This window comes from Trachypithecus francoisi, unplaced genomic scaffold (assembly GCF_009764315.1).
Source record: "Trachypithecus francoisi isolate TF-2019V2 unplaced genomic scaffold, Tfra_2.0 Lachesis_group6, whole genome shotgun sequence".
NCBI classification, from domain to species: Eukaryota; Metazoa; Chordata; class Mammalia; order Primates; family Cercopithecidae; genus Trachypithecus; species Trachypithecus francoisi.
The window spans coordinates 56,912,557-56,929,055 of record NW_022681471.1 but is presented as its reverse complement, the minus strand read 5'-3'; positions in this window follow the sequence as shown (position 1 = coordinate 56,929,055).

Sequence of the window (16,499 nt, the reverse complement as noted above, 5' to 3'; positions counted from 1 at the left end):
TAACTGTTGTATGTTCACATTATGTTATATGACTGCTAGGGCAAGACCTATGTCCTCATTATTCAAATTATTTTTAAATGACTAATCTTACACATTTTTCTTTCAAGTAAAATCTAGAATTAATTATCAAGTTCTGAAAAAAAAAACCCCACTAGATTTGCACTGAAGTTCAATTTATGAATCAATTTGAAGAAAGTTTTATTTTGCAGTATTGAGTTATTACATTCAAAAAGCACTTTTGACATCTAAAGTCAGCTACTGCGAGTGGTCCTGAGTTCATTTTTGTCTGCTCTCCTTAAAATGGTCTAGTGCCATAGTGCTACTAGCATGGCTTGGATGTTTGTTGCCTCCAAATTTTATGTTTAAATGTAATCCCCAGTGTTGGAGGTGGGCCCTCGTGAGAGGTGTTTAGATCATGGGGGTGGATCCCTCATGAATGTCTTAGCACTATTTTTTCTGTAATTAGTGAGTTCTCATTATGAGTTCACACAAGATCTGGTTCTTTAAAAATGTATGGTACCTCTCCCTTCTCTCTCTTGCTTCTGCTCTCACAATGTGATTAATTTGCTCCCCCTTCATCTTCTGCCATGATTAAGAGCTTCCTGAGGCCTCTCCAGAAACTGAGCAGATGCTGGCACCATGCTTCCGTAAAGCCTGCAGAACCTTGTACCATTTAAACCTCTATTTTATATAAATTACTCAGTCTCAAGTATTTCTTAATAGCAATACAAAAATGGTCTAATTCAGATAATTGATAACAAGGACTGAGGTTTTGCTATAAAGATACCTGAAAATGTGGAGCAATTTGGAAATGGGTAATGAGCAGAGGTTGGAAGAGTTCAAGAAGCCCAGAAGACAGGAAGAGAAGGGAAAATTTGAAACTTCTTAGGGTCTTGTTAAGTGGTTGTGACGAAAATGTTGATAGAAATATGGACACTGAAGGTCAGGATGATAAGGGCTTAGATGAAGATGAGTAACTTTTGGGGAATTCAAGTAAAGTTTACCTAGGTTACATCCTAGCAAAGAGCTTGGCTGCATTTTGTTCACATCCTAGTTTTGCGTAAGGTTTAACGTAAGAGTGATGACTTACAGTATCTGGTAAAAGAAATTTCTAAACAGCAAGACATGCAAGAGTGTCATGGCTGCTTCTAATAACCTTTCATCAGATATGAGAGCAAATAAATGACTTAACATTGGAACTTATATTTAAAAGGGAAGCAGAGCATAAAAATTGGGAAAATTCACAACATGGACACATCATAGAGAAGGAAATTCAATTTTAAGTGGAAGAATTTAAAAGGGCTATGAACCTTTCATAATATTGACATGACGAAAAGGGAGCCAAGTGCTGATACCCAAGTCAAGGAGAAAAATGTCCTGAGGCATTTCAGAGATCACTAGGCCACCACTCTCATCATAGGTTCAGAGGCCAAAGAGGAACAAAAGATTTCAGGGGCCAAGCCCAGGGTGCTACTTCTCTGCTCAGCCTCAAGACACTACATCCTGCATTTCAGCTACTCTAACTCTATCTGTGGCTCAAAGAGCCCTAGAAACAGCTTGGGCTGCCACTGTAGAAAGTGCAAGACACTGTTAGCCTTGGTGGTTTCTATATGGTGTTAAATCTGCAGGCAAACAGAATACAAGCATGAAAGGGGCTTGGCAGCTTCCTCCTATATTTCAGAGAATGTATAAGAAAGCCTGGTTATCCAGGCAGAATCCTGCCACAGGGGTGGAGCCTTCATAGAAAGACTCAACTTGGGCAGTGCAGAGGGGAAATGTGGGGTTGGAGCCCCTATGCAGGGTCCACACCAGGGCACTGCCTGGTGGAGCTGTGGGAATGGGGCTGCCACCCTCCAGACCTCAGAATGGCAGATATGTCATCAACTTGCAAAGTCCGTGTGGAAGAGCCACAGGGGTGGAGCTGCCCAAGGCCTTTGGAGCCCACCTCTTGCATCAGAGTGCCCAGGATATAGGACATGGAGTCAAGAATTATTTTTAAGCATTAATGTTTAGTGTCTGCTCTGCTGTGTTTCAGACTTGTGTGGGGCCCATAGTTCATTTTTTGGTCAATTTATTCTGGAATGCTAAAGTTTACCCAGTGTCTGTACCACCATTGCACCTTGGGAGTAAATAACTTGTTTTGATTATACAGGTCCCTAGGTGGAAGGAGATCATTGCCATATGAGATGAGGACTTTAAACATGATGCTGGAATGATTTAAGATTGCGGGGGTGGCGGTTGGAAATTGGCAGGAGATCATTTTATCCTGCAATGTGAGAAGAACATGAGATTTAGGAGGCCAGGGTTGGAACAATATGGTACGAATATTTGTCCCTTCCAAATCTCACAGTGAAATGTAATCCCCAGTGTTGAAGAGGGGACCTGGTGGGAGGTGTTTTGATCATGGGGGAAGATCCCTTAAGAATGGCTTAGCACCATTCCCTTGGTGATGACTGAATTCTCACTTTGACATTTCATGAGATCTGGTTGTTTCAAAGTATGTGGCATCTTTACACTCTCTCTTTTGCTCCTGCTCTTATCATATGACTCTCTACTCCCCATTCACATTTAGCCATGATTGTAAGATTATGGAGGCCCCCACCAGAAGCAGATGCTGGCATCATACTTGCTATATACCCTGCAGAACCATGAGCCAATTAAATCTGTTTTTCATTATAAATAACACAATCTCAGGCATTTCTTTATAGCAAAACAAAATATGGCCGAATACACCTAGTGACATAAATTAGGAGCTTTCATTTTTTTTCTGTGCTCTGGAACAGTTAAAATAACAGTAATTTTCTATTCCTTGAAAGTTTCTATTCCTTGAAGTCAATTGGAAAATCATTGCTTCTATTTTCTTTTGTGAAGTAAAATTTTATAATCTTATATTCTTCTACAATTTCAGCCAATTTGGGTTTTATTATTTTTACCTCTCATCGAATGGATTTTTTGATACAATTTATTGTTTTAAATTTTAATTAATTAAGATTTGTACATTTCTTGATATAGATTTTTATATTGTAGTCTCTTGTTTTTTTTTTTTTTAATGAGAGAAAAGCATACAAATTTTATTAGTTTAACATGTACATAGGAACTTCACAAAAAAAAGTGAAGCTCAAAGTGGTCAAAGCAAGATGCTTTCATACTATTTAGACAAGGAATTATACATTTGAGAGGAACTGACAGGACAAGGATGATATGGGTAGAGACAGTAAATTTCTACAGAAGTCACTGGGACATATATGTGGTGTGGTGGGGTATAAAATTAGTGGAAAATAAAGATTACTTCAGTAAGTATATTTATTCAGGCCCATTGCAGCCCCAATTTCCCAGTATCTGGTGATAAGGGCTATTTTCTCGCTGGTATGGGGAGGGTACCCCTCCCAAATGAAGGATTTTTAAAGGTTTGCTGAGTCTAGGAAGAGACAGGTCATCTAGCCCCTTCTGAAGTTTCTTCAGTGTTTTTCAACTCAAAATAATCAATATACCAATTTGGTATACTTGGGAATGGCACACTCTTCACTCCTTCAAAAGTCGTCCTTGACTGTTCAGTTTTATCCAGTACAAGTTTTGCTTTGACACAATAAAAGTCTTAGAAAGTGTCACTTCCTGTTGTGCAAGTGAGGAAAACAGGACTGAAAGAGAAGTGACTAGGCACAAAATTCATGAGTATCTAGAGCTGATGTTGGCGAGATTCTTGAGTTCTCTTTGAATTCCTCCATGCTGCATTGATAAGAGAGGTTGAAACTAATTAGCATGGTTTACTATATTGACAGCCTTACTTACTTGCTGACTTCTCTACGGCTTCTTCACCTACAAAATGAAACCATAATACTACAGACCTACAGGGTAGCTGTGAGGGTTAAATGAGTTAGTAAAGGAAAAGTGGCAGTTTCTGGCACACTAGAGCCTGCTATTCTTCTTCTTATTATTATTATACTTTATATTCTAGGGTATATGTGTACAACGTGCAGGTTTATTACATATGTATACATGTGCCATGTTGGTGTGCTGCACCCATTAACTCGTCATTTACATTAGGTATATCTCCTAATGCTATCCCTCCCCTCTCCCCCACCCCACAACAGGCCCCAGTGTGTGATGTTCCCCTTCCTGTGTCCAAGTGATCTCATTGTTCAGTTCCTACCTATGAGTGAGAACACGTGGTGTTTGGTTTGGTTTTCTGTTCTTGTGATAGTTTGCTGAGAATGATGGTTTCCAGCTGCATCCATGTCCCAAAAAGGACATGAACTCATCCTTTTTTTTTTTTTTTATGGCTGCATAGTATTCCATGGAGTATATGTGCCACAGTTTCTTAATCCAGTCTGTCACAGATGGACATTTGGGTTGGCTCCAAGTCTTTGCTAGTGTGAATAGTGCCACAATAAACATACATGTGCATGTGTCCTTATAGCAGCATGATTTATAATCCTTTGGGTATATACCCAGTAATGGGATGGCTGGGTCAAATGGTATTTCTAGTTTTAGATCCTTGAGGAATCGCCACACTGTCTACCACAATGGTTAAACTAGTTTACAGTCCCACTAACAGTGTAAAAGTGTTCCTATTTCTCCACATCCTTTCCAGCACCTGTTGTTTCCTCACTTTTTAATTATTGCCATTCTAACTGGTGTGAGATGGTATCTCATTGTGGTTTTGATTTGCATTTATCTGATGGCTAGTGATGATGAGCACTTTTCTATGTGTCTGTTGGCTGCATAAATGTCTTCTTTTGAGAAGTGTCTGTTCATATCCTTTGCCCACTTTTTGATGGGGTTGTTTTTTTCTTGTAAATTTGTTTTAGTTCTTTGTAGGTTCTGGAAATTAGCTCTTTGTCAGATGAGTAGATTGCAAAAATTTTCTCCCATTCTGTAGGTTGCCTGTTCACTCTGATGGTAGTTTCTCTTGCTGTGCAGAAGCTCTTTAGTTTAATTAGATCTCATTTGTCAATTTTGGCTTTTGTTGCCATTGCTTTTGGTGTTTTAGACATGAAGTCCTTGTCCATGCCTATGTCCTGAATGGTATTGCCTAGGTATTCTTCTAGGCAATTTATGGTTTTAGGTCTAACATTTAAGTCTCTAATTCATCTTAAATTAATTTTTGTATAAGGAGTAAGGAAGGGATCCAATTTCAGCTTTCTACTTATGGCTAGCCAGTTTTCCCAGCACCATTTATTAAATAAGGAATCCTTTCCCCATTTCTTGTTTTTGTCAGGTTTGTCAAATATCAGATGGTTGTAGTTGTGTGGTATTATTTCTGAGGGCTCTGTTCTGTTCCACTGGTCTATATCTCTGTTTTGGTACCAGTACCATGCTTTTTTGGTTACTGTAACCTTGTAGTATAGTTTGAAGTCAGGTAGCATGATGCTTCCAGCTTTGTTCTTTTGACTTAGGATTGTCTTGGCAATGCGGGCACTTTTTTGGTTCCATATGAACTTTAAGGTAGTTTTTTCCAATTCTGTGAAGAAAGTCATTGGTAGCTTAATGGGGATGGCATTGAATCTCTAAATTATCTTGGGCAGTATGGCCATTTTCACAATACTGATTCTTCCTATCCATGAGTGTGGAGTGGTCTTCCATTTGTTTGTGTCCTCTTTTATTTCATTAAGCAGCGGTTTGTAGTTCTCCTTGAAGAGGTCCTTCACATCCTTTGTAAGTTGGATTCCTAGGTATTTTATTCTCTTTGAAGCTATTGTGAATGGGAGTTCATTCATGATTTGGTGCTCTGTTTGTCTGTTATTGGTGTATAAGGATGCTTGTGATTTTTGCACTTTGATTTTGTATCCTGAGACTTTGCTGAAGTTGCTTATCAGCTACAGGAGATTTTGGGCTGAGACGATGGGGTTTTCTAAATATATAATCATGTCATCTGCAAACAGAGACAATTGGACTTCCTTTTTTCCTAATCGAACAACTATTATTTCTTTCTCTTGCATGATTGCCCTGGCCAGAACTTCCAACACTATGTTGAATAGGAGTGGTGAGAGAGGGCATCCCTGTCTTGTGCCAGTTTTCAAAGGGAATGCTTCCAGTTTTTGCCCATTCAGTATGATATTGACTGTGGGTTTGTCATAAATAGCTCTTATTATTTTGAGATATATTCCATCAATACCAAATTTATTGAGAATTTTTAGCATGAAGGGCTGTTGAATTTCGTCAAAGGCCTTTTCTGCATCTATTGAGATAATCATGTGGTTTTTGTCTTTGGTTCTGTTTATATGCTGGATTACATTTATTGATTTGCATATGTTGAACCAGCCTTGCATCCCAGAGATGAAACCCACTTGATCAGGGTGGATAAGCTTTTTGATGTGCTGCTGGATTCAGTTTGTCAGTATTTTATTGAGGATTTTTGCATCAATGTTCATCAAGGATATTGGTCTAAAATTATCTTTTTTTGTTGTGTCTCTGCCAGGCTTTAGTATCAGGATGATGTTGCCCTCATAAAATGAGTTAGGGAGGATTCCCTCTTTTTCTGGTATAGTTTCAGAAGGAATGGTACCAACTCCTCCTTGTACCTCTGGTAGAACTGAGCTGTGAATCTGTCTGGTCCTGGACTTTTTTTGGTTGGTAGGCTATTAATTATTGCCTCAATTTCAGAACCTGCTGAAATTGGTCTATTCAGGGATTCAACTTCTCCCTGGTTTAGTCTTGGGAGAGTGTATATGTCCAGGAATTTATCCCTTTCTTCTAGGTTTTCTAGTTTATTTGCGTAGAGGTGTTTATAGCATTCTCTGATGGTAGTTTGTATTTATTTCTGTGGGGTTGGTGGTGATATCCCCTTTATCAATTTTTATTGCATCTATTTGATTCTTCTCTTTTCTTCTGTGTTAGTCTTGCTAGCGGTCTATCAATATTGTTGATCTTTTTCAAAAAAACAGCTCCTGGATTCATTGATTTTTTGAAGGGTTTTTGTGTCTTTATCTCCTTCAGTTCTGCTCTGATCTTAGTTATTTCTTGCCTTCTGCTGAGCTTTTGAATGTGTTTGCTCTTGATTCTCTAGTTAATTGTGGTGTTAGGGTGTCAATTTTAGATCTTTCCTGCTTTCTCTTGTGGGCATTTAGTGCTATAAATTTCCCTCTATACACTGCTTTAAATGTATCCCAGAGACTCTGGTATGTTGTATCTTTGTTCTCATTGGTTTCAAAGAACATCTTTATTTCCACCTTCATTTTGTTAGGTACCCAGTAGTCATTCAGGAGCAGATTGTTCAGTTTCCATGTAGTTGAGTGGTTTTGACTGAGTTTCTTATTCCTGAGTTCTAGTTTGATTGCACTGTGGTCTGAGACACAGTTTGTTATAATTTCTGTTCTTTTACATTTGCTGAGGAGTGCTTTACTTCCAACTATGTGGTCAATTTTGGAAGAAGTGCGATGTGGTGCTGAGAAGAATGTATATTCTGTTGATTTGGGATGGAGAGTTCTGTAGATTTCTATTAGGTCCACTTGATGGAGAGTTGAGTTCAATTCCTGGATATCCTTGTTAACTTTCTGTCTTGTTGATCTGTCTAATGTTGACAGTGGGGTGTTAAAGTCTCCCATTATTATTGTGTAGCAGTCTAAGTCTCTTTGTAGGTCTCTAAGGACTTGCTTTATGAATCTGGGTGCTCCTGTATTGGGTACATACATATTTAGGATAGTTAGCTCTTCCTGTTGAATTGATCCCTTTACCATTATGTAATGGCCTTGTCTCTTTTGATCTTTGTTGGTTTAAAGTCTGTTTTATCAGAGACTAGGATTGCAACCCCTGCCTTTTTTTGTTCTCCATTAGCTTGGTAGATCTTCCTCCATCCCTTTATTTTGAGCTTATGTGTGGCTCTCTACGTGAGATGGGTCTCCTGAATACAGCAAACTGATGGGCCTTGACTCTTTATCTAATTTGCCAGTCTGTGTCTTTCAATTGGAGCATTTATCCCATTTACATTTAAGGTTAATATTCTTATGTGTGAACTCGATCCTGTCATTATGATGTTAGCTGATTATTTTGCTCGTGAGTTGATGCAGTTTCTTCCTAGCATTGACGGTCTTTACGTTTGGCATGTTTTTGCAATGGCTGGTACTGGTTGTTCCTTTTGATGTTTAGTGCTTGCTTCAGGAGCTCTTGTAGGGCAGGCCTAGTGGTGACAGAATCTCTCAGCATTTACTTGTCTGTAAAAGATTTTATTTCTCCTTCACTTTTGAAACTTAGTTTGGCTGGGTATGAAATTCTGGGTTGAAAATTCTTTTCTTGAAGAATGTTGAATATTAGCCCCCACTCTCTTCTGGCTTGTACAATTTCTGCCGAGAGGTCTGCTGTTAGTCTGATGGGCTTCCCTTTGTGGGTAACCCGACCTTTCTCTCTAGTGGCCTTTACCATTTTTTCCTTCATTTCAACTTTGGTGAATCTGACAATTATGTGTCTTGGAGTTACTCTTCTTGAGGAGTATCTTTGTGACATTCTCTGTATTTCTTGAATTTGAATGTTGGCCTGCCTTGCTAGACTGGGGAAGTTCTCCTGGATAATATCCTGCAGAGTGTTTTCCAAGTTGGTTCCATTCTCCCCGTCACTTTCAGGTACATAAATCAGACGTAGATTTGGTCTTTTCACATAATCCCATATTTCTTGGAGGTTTGTTCATTTCTTTTTACTCTTTTTTCTCTAAACTGCTCTTATCACTTCATTGCATTTATTTGCTCTTCAATCTCTGATACTCTTTCTTCCAGTTGATCGAGTCGGTTACTGAAGCTTTTGGATTTGTCACGTAGTTCTCGTGTCATGGTTTTCATCTCTATCAGGTCATTTTTGGACTTCTCTGCATTGGTTATTCTAGTTATCCATTCGTCAAGTCTTTTTTCAAGGTTTTTAGTTTCTTTGTGCTGGGTTCGTAGTTCCTCCTTTAGCTCTGAGAAGTTTGATCAACTGAAGTCTTCTTCTCTCAACTCATCAAAGTCATTCTCCATCCAGCTTTGTTCCATTGCTGGCGAGGAGCTGCATTCCTTTGGAGGGGGAGAGGCACTCTGATTATTTGAATTTTGAGCTTTTCTGCATTGCTTTTTCCCCATCTTTGTGGTTTTATCTACCTTTGGTCTTGATGATGGTGACGTACAGATGGGGTTTTGGTGTGGATGTCCTTTCTGTTTGTTAGTTTTCCTTCTAACAGTCAGGACCCTCAGCTGCAGGTCTGTTGGAGTTGCTTGAGGTCCACTCCAGTTAGGCTACTCCAAGTTAGGCTCTCCCAGTTAGGCTACTAGGGGGTTAGAGACCCACTTCAGCAGGCAGTCTGTCCGTTCTCAGATTTCAACCTCCATGCTGAGAGAATCACTACTCTCTTCAAAGCTGTCAGTCAGGGACATTTACATCTGCAGAGGATTTTGCTGCTTTTTGTTTAGCTATGCCCTGTCCCCAGAGGTGGAGTCTACAGAGGCAGGCAGTCCTCCTTGAGCTGAGTTTGGCTCCACCCAGTTTGAGCTTCCTAGCCTCTTTGTTTACCTACTTAAGCCTCAGCAATGGTGGGTGCCCCTCCCCCAGTCTCGCTGCCACCTTGCAGTTAGATCTCAGACGGCTGTGCTAGCAATGAGGGAGGCTCCGTGGGCGTGGGACCCTCTGAGCCAGGCGCAGGATATAATCTCTTGGTGTGCCATTTGCTAAGACCCTTGGTAAAGTGCCGTATTAGGGTGGGAGTGACCTGATTTTCCAGGTGTTGTGTGTCACAGTTTCCCTTGGCTAGGGAAAGGAATTATCTTCCCCCTTGTGCTTCCCAGGTGAGGAGATGCCTCACCCTGCTTTGGCTCTAGCTCGTTGGGCTACACCCACTGTCCTGCACCAACTGTCCAACACGCCCCAGTGAGATGAACCCGTTTCTTCAGTTGGAAATGTAGAAATCACCCACCTTCTGTGTCGCTCACGCTGGGAGATGGAGGCTGGAGCTGTTCCTATTCAGACATCTTGGCGCCCCTTCATCTCTTGGTTTTTAAATTCTTCATATGCAGTTTCTCATTTCTAAATTTGCTTAAGTATTATTTTATTATTTTTCTGAGTTAGATCAGTGTATTAGTCCATTCTCATGTTGTTAATAAAGGCATACCTGAAACTGGGTAATTTATAAAGGAAAGAGGTTTAATAAACTCACAGTTCCACATGGCTGAGGAGGCCTCACAATCATGGTAGAAGGTGAAAGAGGAGCAAAGGAACATCTTAAATGGCAGCAGGCAAGAGAGTGTGTTCAGGGAAACTACCCTTTATAAAACCATCAGATACCCTGAGACTTACTCACTATCATGAGCAGGGAATCTACCCTTTATAAAACCATCAGATACCCTGAGACTTACTCACTATCATGAGAAGAGGCTGGGAAAAACTCATCCCCATGATTCAATTGCCTCCTACCAGCTTCTTCCCATGACACACGAGAACTATGGAAGCTACAATTTAAGATCAGATTTGGGTGGGGACACAGCCAAATCATATCATTCCATCCCTGACCCATCCCAAATCTCATATCTCATATCTTCATATTTCAAAACCAATCATGCCTTCCCAAATGCCCTCCAAATTCTTAACTAATTTCAGTATTAACTCAAAAGCCCATAGTTCAAAGTCTCACCTGAGACAAGTAAAGTCCCTTCTGCCTATGAGCTTGTAAATTCAAAAGCAAGATAGTTACTTCTTAGATACAATTGGGTACTTCTTAGATACAATTAGATACAATTACAGGCATGGTAAATACGCTCATTCCAAATGGGAGAAGTTGGCCAAAACAAAAGGAGCTAAAGGCTCCATGCAATTCCAAAATCCAGTAGGGAAGTCAAATCTTAAAGCTCCAAAATGATCTAATTTTACTCCATATCTCACATCCAGGTCATGCTGCTGCAAGAGGTGGGCTCCTGCAGCCTTGGGCAGCTCCACCCATGTGTTGTTGCAGGGCACAGGCCCCCTTCTAGATAATTTTATGGAATGGCATTGTCGGCAGCTTTTTCAGGCACACGGGCAAGTGGTCAGTGAATCTACCATTCTGTGTTCTGGAAGATGGTGGCCCACTTCTTACAGCTCCACTAGGCACTGCCCCAGTGGGGACTCTGTGTGGGGGCTCCCACCCCACATTTTCCTTCTACGCTGCCCTACCAGAGGTTCTCCATGAGAGCTCCACCCCTGCAGGAAACTTTTGCCTGGACATCCAGGCATTTCCATTCATTCTCTGAAATCTAGGCAGAGGTTCCCAAACCTCAGTTCTTGTCTTCTGGGCACCTGCAGCCTCAACACCATGTGGAAGCTGCCAAGGCTTAGGACTTCATGCTCTGAAGCCATGGCCTAAGTTGAACACTGGCCTCTTTTAGCCATGGCTGGAGTGGTTGGGACGCAGGGCACCAAGTACCTAGCCTGCCCACAGCAGGGGGACCCTGAACCCTCCCCAGGAAACCATTTTTTCCTCCTAGGCCTCTGGGCCTGTGATGGGAGAGGCTGCTCCAAAGGTCTCTGAAATGCCCTGAAGACATTCTCCCCATTGTCTTAGCGATTAACATTCAGTTCCCTGTTACTTATGCAAGTTTCTGCAGCAGGCTTGAATTTCTCCTCAGGAAATGAGTTTTTCTTTTCTATTGCATCATCAGGCTGCAAATTTTCCAAAGTTTTATTCTCTGCTTCCTCTTGAACGCTTTACACTTAGAAATTTCTTCTGACAGATACCCTAAATAATCTATCTCAAGTTCAAAGATTCACAAGTCTCTAGCACAGGTGTAAAATGCCACCAGGCACAACAAGAGTCACCTTCACTCCAGCTCCCAACAAGTACCTCATCTCTATCTGAGACCACCTCAGCCTGGACTTTTTTGTCCATATCAACATCAGAATTTTGTTAAAAGCCATTCAACAGTCTTTAGGAAGTTCCATACTTTTACATATTTTCCTGTCTTCCTTTGATTCCTCCAAACTGTTCTAATCTCTGCCTGTTACCCATTTCCAAAGTCTCTTCCACATTTTTGGGTATCTTTACAGCAGTGACCTACTACCTGGTACCAATTTACTGTATAAGTTCATTCTCACAATGCTAATAAAGACATAAGCGAGACTGGATAATTCATAAAGGAAATTGTTTTAATGAACTCAGGGGAATTGCCCTTTATAAAACCATCTGACCTCATGAGCCTTGTTCACTATCATGAGAACAGTGTGGGAAAAACCCACCCCCATGATTCAATTACTTCCCACTGGGTCCCTCCCATGACACATGGGGATTTTGGGAGCTGCAATTCAAGATGAAATTTGGGAGGGGACATAGCAAAACCATATCAATCAGTCATGGGTGAATTTATTTTTACAGAAACAACAATTGCTTTTGGTTTATGTATCAATTTTATAAGATTGTAACTTTTTTTTTAATCTGAAATAACTTGTTCCTACTTTTGTTGGGTCATTTTGTTGTTATTTTCCTAAATTCTTGAAAAAGATATTTGGTTCATTAGTGTTTCAAAAAGTACAGAGTGATTAAAATTATTGGTTTTATACTCAACACAGTTTTAGATACTTAAGTAAAAAGTTTGTGTTCCTTAAATTGCATTAATAATGACAAATATATATAGACTGACTCTATTGAATTTACCTTGAAGCACTATGGTGTCAAGTAATTTTTGAGTGTCAATTATGTCCAAGCATTACTTATTTTACTTAATCTTTTCAACAGTCAATGAGATGATTTAAATTTATCATTCCTCATTTATATAGAAATAATGAAATACTCAGAGAAATAAAGGTACTTGCTCAAAGTCATGCAACTAGTGAGTAGCAGAGTTAAGAACCCAAGACTTGCTGATTCCAAAGCTCACAATTTTAACTAGTGCTTTTTGCTGCCAAGTCTATTCAAATGACATAATTATATCAAGATGGGAAAAGGACATAGGGGAAAATATATATTGAGAAGTTATTCGGAAACAATATATGCTATGCATTTTCCATTTGTTGTCTTTTAAATGCAACAATATGACGTGCTTGATTGACCTCATATTAATATCAGTATAATCTTTGAAATAGTTCCTAATATCCTATTGACATTAATCTAATTTTATCAAAATATATAGGTCTTTGGAAATACTTTCAACTTGAAGGAAGAAAACTTCCTGTCTGTTACTTCATCTTACTTTTCTCTGATTGTATTATAAATGAACAAAAAGCTTCTTAGGACCATCTGAATAAAGTCAAGTTAAATGAAGCTGGGGACATGGGAATTGTGAAATATTATTCAATCTTGAGTGCTTGATAAGTGAATGTGTGTGCACCAAGAAACAGAATATAATAAATGCCTTAGGAAAGCTAATTTTTAAGTAAAGCTTAAAGAATTCAGATGAAAATGCTATTAAAAAAAATACTGTAGAAAGGGAAAGTATTGAAGAAAGTGGAATTAGGCAGCTATTGGCATTCATCCCAGTAAATTCTAAGTAAATAAAAGGGTGGCAAGCACAAGGTGGTAAAATTAGAATTAAATAAGAAGGATTATCAAAGACTCAGCACACAGAATTAATAAACTGTATCAAAATATGCATCAAGGACAGAACTAGGTGAAGTATATCTATAAAATAAGTAAAGACAAAGCTTAACAATGTATTAAAAATACTACACAGTACAAGGTACATTGTACCTTTGGCTAACATCCAGAGCCTTTGGGCCATATAAAGAATAATCATAAATCATTCTGAACCTATGTCATAAAATATGAGAGCCACTAGCTACATGGGGCTATTAAACACTTAAAATGTGTTAGCAGCTGGCATTAATTGATGCGTGCTGGAAGTATAACATACACACAACACTTTGAAATCCCAGTGGAAAAAAACAGGACAAAATATCTCCTTAATATTTTTATTTAATTAATGTTGACATCATGTTTTAAATATATTGGGTTATAATATATTATTACAATATATTTAAAAATAATCTTTTTTTTTTACTTTTTAATATGGCTAATATGTTACTTGTATTACATATCTGTTGAACAACACTGTCTTAGGCCAACACACACACACACACTCAAACAAAAGAAAACCTCACAAAAATAATATTATCAATTAACTCTGATCCAGTATCTAGGCTTTATTTTCAATGATATCTGTTAAAGATGAACATTTTAGAGTTTATTAAGGCTCTCAAATTACACAAATTATCTTTTTACATGGCTCAAATTGAAAATTATTAACACTCCGTTATATATGTTTACATAATAAAAAACAATTTATTGGGGAAAAAATAAAATGGAACAGATGGTTTTCACTGGTATGACTCAATAAACAAACTACATTCATCTACAAAAATATTAAAATTTTGCTTTAGAATTATTGCATTTGATTTAATTAATGATAAAATATGACATGTAATGATTAAATGTTTGTATTAAACAACATTTGTCAAAGTCTTCATAATAATTGAGCCCAAATGTAACATTGTCATCAGCTCTGTTCTTTCCCTACTTTATATTGGCCACAAAAAAAGAACATGCAATTGGAGAAACAATCAGGTTTCATTCAGTGGCCAAAGAATGGAGAAGTAGAGCTCACGCTCAAAAGGCACCTTCTCTCTAGGCAATGGCAGGGAGTTATAAAGTCAATGGGAGTTATAAAGAGTAAGATGCAGGGTGGGAGAAGTATGTTGACATGTATGGAGAGGAGTTCCAGGAACACAAGCATAGTTCATAAACATACTACTTTATACATCACATGTACACAAAATGTCAGGGGTCTTCCCTCAGGGGAGAGTTTTCAGTATTATCGTGATATGTTAATGACTTAAAGGTAACTGGAAGTCACCTGCTGTGGTATGCACCCGTTTTGCCTGGGTCTGGACTCCCTCTGATATCTGACAGAGGGTCATGAGGCCATGTGTGACATTCAGGTCATCTGGTTTTCTTTAGCATCTGTGCCTACAGATAAAAATACTAAAGAGAAACTATTGAAGACCAGGCTGTCCTGATGACAATACTTTCTATTTGTTTGTTAAGGGTTCAGGCATCTGTTAAGCAAGTTAATGAAAGCCAGGTTTCTTCTTAAGGTAGATCACATTATGACTAACTGAAACTTCTTTTGTTGGATTTTCAGATATATCATACAGGACCATATATCCTAGTCTTCATAAAGTGGATATTTGTCTTCGCAGCACCTGTTCCATCCCTCCCTCATTTTGCGGCAGCCATGCAATTTGGATCGGATTGATGTTCATCATAGGGATGAGCACTGAGAGCTATAATCCAGTTAGCATAATCTCACTTCCTCTGCAATACCAATTAAATTATGTATAGTCAATAATCCTGGCCCAAAATAATAAATGTGTAGTATTTTTCTGGGCACCATGATTGGTTCAGATTGGTTCAGAATAAAATACAGGACTTTCCTACAAAGATGTAGCATGGTGATATAAATTCTGTAACTGCTGTAGCCATTTTGCTACAATGATAAAGAACAGCCTGAAAACAATTGCAACACATGGAGAGTGGCAGCATTGAGAAAAATCACAGAAAAACTAAGCTAGAGGCCTAATAAAATTATGCCTGAAATCTTACCTCTAGGCTTTTTCAGCTACATTTTGTCAATACATTTCATTCATTGTTTAAAACAATTTGAGTTTGAGTTTTCTGTTACTTGCAATCAAAAGCATTTAAACATGAGTATTTATAGTTACTATGTGTTGGAAACATTTCAAATTCTCTCTTACTATGAAATATACATTATTGCTAACCATAGTCACCATGGAACTTTAGAACTTCTAACTGTACGTTTGTAACCACTAACCACCCTGTCTTTATCCCCCCTTCCCACCCACTCAGTCTTTCAAATCTCTGTGATAAATACCCCACATAGCTTGATTTGATCATTACACATTCTATACGTGTAACAAATACTCATGTGTACCCCATAAATATGTAAAATACTATGTATCAATTTAAAAGAAATTTTAAAAACTTGTAGAAAGCATTTAAACTAAAATATCTATAGTTTTTTCTTAATTTATTTTTATATTTTTTGTAAATATTTATCTGGCTGTTTGATCTAATTTCTTATTAGTCTTTCCCAATATCAGAGCTTTCTGTATCTTCTCTCTGCCCTGTCTTCTTCATTTTAATTTCTCTGTTCTTTGTAATTTGGAATGAATATTCACATATAATAATATTTGTTTGAGATGCAGTTAGAAGACCCTCAGTCAATTACCATTTGACATGACTATATTTAATCTTTAGATTCCCCTCTCTCAAAATTTTGGTCAGTCATGGTGGTCTGTTCGTAATTAGGCAACATTTTGCTTGAGTGAATTTTCATAACTGAAGAGTAACATTATGATAGTTGAATTGGCTTTTTGAGACGGCAAAATAGTTTGATATTATTGTTTGCTTATTATCACACGTGATTTGTATATGTCACTGGGATTACTGTGAAATTCATTTTTACATCTAATAAAATATTCAAAACATTAGACTTACCAAGTCTTTCTTTGAATGCAGTTTTAAGCATGTAGATCCATGCTAATACAGATGTCTGTCTATA